We start from the raw sequence: 5793 nt of genomic DNA, 5'->3' as shown, positions 1-5793 counted from the left end.
TGCCTGTCCCCGCGCGCGCAGCTCCCTGCCAGGGGCATGGGGGCGGCGGCGGTGCCCCTCGGCCTGATGACGGCCCGGCGTCCCGGCGCGGTGGCCGGCGGCTCGCACGATGGTGGCGCGGCCCCTTTGGCTTTGTCCCCTTTGGCAGCGAGACAGTGTGGTGGCGCGCCCCTGGCCCAGATCGGGGCCCGCGGGCTCCATCTGGGTCCTAGCGGGCCGGCCCCTGGCGTGGCTTCGTCGTCGTTTGTGTGGTGAGGTGGTGGAGCAGCTCGGACAGGGGGCAGCGACGCCGACGGCATGCCAGCTGCGGTGTGGAGGCGGGAGTTGTCCGGGCCTCTGAGGGTCCGGCCGAGCCTGTGGGGCCACGAGCCCGGCAGACTCCCGCTTTGGCGTCCGGTCGGCTACCGTCGTGGACGGTGGAGGTGGGGCCCTCCAGTATGCTGATGGTGCTGCTGCCCTAGTCCCGGCTCCCCTTCCTCGTTGTGCAGGCCATCTTCGCGGTGCCGTGGTGAGACAGCGTGGGAAGCTTCGTGTCCGTGTGCGCAGGGTGGTGGTCGGTTTGGTGGCGAGCTCCGGAGTGCCTGAGGGGGAGGATGGGATCGGGAGAAATCCCTATTGGCTTGGCCGACACCGACGCGGTGGCGCCTGAGGGTGCTATCGGACCTTCCTGGAGGGCGTCGGGGCTACCCTTCTTCTTTCCTCATTATGTATCGGGGGAAACCCTTGGCAGCAGCGTCGTCATTGTCGCGTCCCTTCTTGGAGGCGTTGATTGGTACCGGCGCTTCGGAGTCTTGAAGCTTGGGGGACGATTTCCGGTGGAAGCAGCGGTCGCGAGGCTTCGTCGTCTTTGTCGATCCGCCGTTATCGACATTTGTTTCTTTTCTTTTTTTCTCTTTCTTTTCTTTTGGGCGTAGTTGTGCTGCTTCCGCCCCAGCACCTATTGTTGGTTGTATTGGATGTTTACTTTGTAATACAAAGCGGGGGAAACCCTTTTTCTCAATAATTATTTGATATCACAATGCTGCAATTTTTCTATATGTGATGGTCCACATGAAGAGAGAACAAAGTCTTGACTGCATGACATGACGTTCAATGGGGCAGGGTCATGTTTCTTCATTGGAATAGACTAGCAAAAGAGCCTGTGCGTTACAACGGGACAGAAAAACACACACGCTCTTAACCCAATAACCACGACTTGAGACCTTGATACGTAGACGTTTTTTATTTTAAAATTGCATCTCTTGAGGTGGGACTCTGCGCACTAATCATGCTACCGTAATTGTTAACATACATTATGCGTAGTTTCGTGAAAATACTTGAGCAAACAGGTATAAATCTCCTCGTCTTGTAAGAGATATAAACAGGTGCTTGGAGCAATGAATGCAATTCAGAATACTCCCCACAAGGCCTTCAGGAATAAGTATAACCCCATTATTCTAAATATAATCAAAAGCATAGATGAACTAAAACATTCAAATGAAGCTTGAATCGATCTGGAGCAGTTGCAATGTCCCACAGCAACACCACCTTAAACCACCCAACCTGTTCTGCATTGTAGCTAAAGACACCCACTTCAGTCTTCAGTTATCAGAAACTCGAGTGACAAATACTTGGAAATAACAATAATACAGAACTGAAACTTGCGTAGATCATACATTATGCATACTTGCCATCATATAAAATTGTGTACTACCTGCATCCATTAGTTCCAATCTTGTTCTAATCCATCAAATTTTGTAAATTATGATGGACAAATGAGAACATCTTTGCTACCCCAAGGTCTTATGCAGTAATGCTTATGATGATGATGACTTCTTTTAATATTATGTAAGAATTATTTGTTAGTGAAAATCATTTAAAGAAAAAAGAGTTGCAGGGTACCTACACCATACAGATGAATAACTTGAGCCGTTTTAGCATGCTGAGGACACGTGAAGTTGTAGTAGACATGCCGACACGATTCTCTTACTGCAAGCCTATAAGTAAACTGAATATGCCTGGCAGACTTTTTAATGTTTACACTCATGTTTCCAACATTTGGCTCAAAAAATCCTAAGCCACTCTTCGGCGATTATATGTACTCAACTTTAGTGATCTAAACAATCTTATAGTAGTTTACAGAGGGAGTACAATTTAACCAGTAGAGTGTGGTTTTATCACATATTATTGCAGACCATCAATCGGGACAGCAAAATGCTCCACAGAAGACACTCACTTAACTTGCCAGAGCATTTGACTGGCCGTCACTCCAGGAAAACAACTGAAAGAACTCAAAAGACTACTTCAAAGGTTTGGTTTGCTGGAAATCCTAGTACATTGTTTCAAATATGCCAAACCGCAAGGTTTTTTGTTTTATTGTTGAAGCTGAAGAAAGATATGCGTGTCTTATTTCTATGCTAATATGTTTTAATTCTAGGTTAGTTTCTTTTCTGTGAGTAGTCTAAGTAAGGTAATACACGCACATTTAAAAAACACGGTAGCACACCACTAATCCATAAAATATAATGGTCCAAACACAAATAATTTGATTGCATATTCAACTGAAAAGTGAGGAAGGCATGCACGTTCGTCCATACCTTTCGTTTGTTCTCTTTCTAGAATGCTCATCTGCATCTTGAATTATGCCTGTGTTCTTAGACGTGACCTTGCAGTTCTGTAGTCCATCATAGATTTAGCCGGGGAGATTGTGGCCCTCAAGCAGGAAGTCATCCACAAGCATCTGCTGTCCCTCTACAGAAGTTCATCAGCATCTGTCCGATTCCTGCAGTTTTGTGAGCGGGGTATATAAATCAGGGTGCTAAACAGATCAGTACTTTTCAGTCATGAAACAGTATGAAGTCCAATATGCTAAGATTAATGCCATAAAACAGCAGGTGGATCAAGAAACAATTAAAGTATTGATGAGAGTACGCTCCGCATAAGAGATATCAAGCAATTTGCAGCCTTTAACTTGCAGATTCTATGAGTCTATGAACTATGAACTATCTCCCTTATTGATTATTTTTAGTATTAATTACCCATCCAAGCAACTGAAAATTCCTGACTCAACTTTGGCATCTCACAAGAGGTATCATCAAGACCGGCTTGGAAGCATTCTGGCCTAGTGAACTTCTTGAATGCTTCTATTTCAGAGTACGCACCTAAGAATTTCTTTAGCATCCGCAAGCTCATGGTCCAAACTGCACATCATAGAAACCTGGCTCATGAATAGATTAAAAGAAAAGCACATACATGTAAAAACACCTATGTGTGATTAAAACATGCAAGTTTCTTTCTCTGTGTGCAAGATATTTGTGATTGCATAACTCAAGAAGGTTTTAATCCTGAAACAGAGCAATTCAAGTTTGAGCTTTATAAAACACAGGACATCGAATCAAGCTCATAACTGAAGAATAAAACTCATTACCTGCCATTTGGTCTTACTACATGCCAATTGAAGCTAGCTTTCATCTCTGGATCCCACCTCTTCATAGGTAAAGCAGAGAATTCCCCAAAAGTTATTTACTTCATAATGATCTATACAACCATATTATGCAACCAATTACAAAGAAGAACTCATCCAAATATCACCATTAATAGGAAAAGAACAATTATATAAGATATACCTAAACCAAAGGCTGAGAATTCCTATCCGAGAGCAAACTAACGCTAATTGTCACATATGTGAACCCATGAAAAACAGTTATGTGTTTCTACATCAGGATTTCATCTACCAATCATGCAAGCATCAAATTGCATTTTCCATAAGCAAATCAAGCATAAATGAAACAACAACGCATGCAAATCAGAGCAAACCTCCACGGCAGCGAGGCTGGTGCTAGAATAGCAAGGCAAGGAAGCTAGATAGGTGCTTCAGCAAGTATTATGCCAGTATATATGTACCGCATAAACCTATGAACATACCAGAACCAATATCAACCCTTTTGTATCACTGAAACATCATTTGCTCCTGCAAATAGAAAACAAGGTCCCCAAAATCAGATTGTGAAGATAAACATGGGAAGATAACAAACAATGGAGAAAACGGTTAGTCATGTCAATGAAAGGTGACAGTAAAAATGACAAGTTTGATGTACAGCAAAAACTTAAATTGGTATCATTATGCAGTATCGTTTACTTAATCTCCAATTGTGACTGACGGAATAACAAATCATCATGGTAGAAGAAGGCATTTTTTTCAATGGAAGATAGCGTGGTGAGGCATTCAACTCTTCTTGTTGTTTGTAAGTACACAAGAGAGCATAAACATTACAGAGAGTAAAATAATTCCCTACAACCTGGTTGAACTTTCATCGACTTGAGCTCAGGTTGGACAGCTCGAATCACATCAATGCCTACAACATTTTCAGTAACAGACTGATAAAACTTCGTACTACTCGTACGCTTCCCTGCAGACATGATTTGCCCCTTCATCAACCCCAGAGTCTTATGCAAAGTCTCAATTAAGTTATCATTCTCATTAATTATGACACTACACTATCCCAGTCATTTTACAACATTGACCAAAAGGTCATCATTTCTTAATTATCATCAACATGTATCATGTAATCATAGTTTGGCAGTTAATTTTTATAACTTGCTCTATTCCATCTTTCAACAATGATTTTCCTCAGCGTGAGGGTGCCTGATGATTGAGCTTAAAAGATTAATAAGACATGCTCATGAAATCCCCTGTAGTGCTCCCTGTGACTGTTACAGTTGTGTGCTTGCCTTTTTCATATACAACTGCATGTTTGGTACTCTAAATCCTGAAAGAAATGCAAACTGCAGTTTAGCCGCACCGTGGCTTATAACTTGGATAGATTTTTAGTAAAGAAAAAACTTGGATACATTTTCATGGTTATTTTCAAGGGAGATTCAGACTACGTCGCATGCATCATCAGTGCCCTCTACAATGTGAGAAAAGAAAATGAATGATCATGATATGAACCACCTGGAGCGGAGCATGAAGGTATAGTGAAAAGGAGGAAGTGGAGCTGATTCCGTACCTTGTATACCAGGCGGTCGAGGACGAATCAGGCGTACAAGAAGCCGAGGGAGAAGGGAAGTGCATGGGAAGAACGAACGCAGCATCCGGGCCGCGGAGTGCCATCCCCGACATCGACAACACCACCACCAGCACCGCACGGCGACGTCCCACCGATTTTCCAGATCACGCCCGGTCGCAGCGCTGCCAGATCGCGCCCCGCCGCCGTTCGCGACTCAGCCTCGCCCTCTCCGCCTGCGACCCTGTGGCGCTGGTTCGGCTAGGGCGCGTCGTTGAGGCGGAGTAATTCGCGGGGAATCTTGGGGTTGGGGCGGCCGGATGGACGGATGGATCACGGTGGTGGGGAGACGGCGGAGAGGGCTTGTGCGAGCACGGCCATGGCGCGCACCTGCATGTCCAGCGCGGCGATGTAGTCGGACGCCTCGGACAGGAGCGCCGGGAACGGCAGCTTCCGGCACCCCGGCACCAGCCGCCCCAGCGCCTTCGCCTTCCTCGCCATCGCCGGCGTGGAGGAGCTCGAACCAGAGGAGGACGCGCCTGGTGAACCGCGCCGTGTTAGAACAGGCGCCGGTGTCGGGGCTGGGGTATGGAGACGCAAGCGGTGGACGCGGTGCGCGCGGCGGGAGGCGAGGATGGCGCGGCTCCACGAGCAGGGCCGAAGCTCGGCTAGGAGAGAGGAACGGGGAGGAGAAGGGGCAGAGGCGGAGGCGACGAGAGAGAGACGCGGACAATACGTCTACGTGTGCGAGAGAGAGATGTAGTTTGCTTCGTGAGGAAGGGATCATGAGCAAAATCATGTCTAGGTA

The 5793-nt window shown here is 46.3% G+C and overlaps 1 long non-coding RNA gene across 6 annotated transcripts; it reads right to left on the bottom strand.

Annotated features, from left to right (window-relative positions):
* Window positions 1-1299: 1299 nt before the first annotated feature.
* Window positions 1300-5311, bottom strand: LOC119335880. 6 transcript variants are annotated; one of them, XR_005162109.1, is made up of 5 exons: window positions 4989-5311; window positions 3407-3949; window positions 3018-3179; window positions 2577-2761; window positions 1300-1558 (listed from the first exon to the last, which is right to left on the bottom strand). It is a non-coding gene; the product is annotated as an uncharacterized LOC119335880 (long non-coding RNA). The 6 variants fall into 6 exon arrangements; XR_005162108.1 differs by having other exon boundaries at window positions 3050-3179; XR_005162107.1 differs by having other exon boundaries at window positions 2577-3179; window positions 3407-3516; window positions 3796-3949.
* Window positions 5312-5793: the final 482 nt, after the last annotated feature.

The sequence above is a fragment of the Triticum dicoccoides genome, chromosome 7B (genome assembly GCF_002162155.2).
Source record: "Triticum dicoccoides isolate Atlit2015 ecotype Zavitan chromosome 7B, WEW_v2.0, whole genome shotgun sequence".
Taxonomy (NCBI): domain Eukaryota; kingdom Viridiplantae; phylum Streptophyta; class Magnoliopsida; order Poales; family Poaceae; genus Triticum; species Triticum dicoccoides.
The sequence above is the reverse complement of the archived record's forward strand: the minus strand, read 5'-3'. Positions and strand labels throughout refer to the sequence as shown.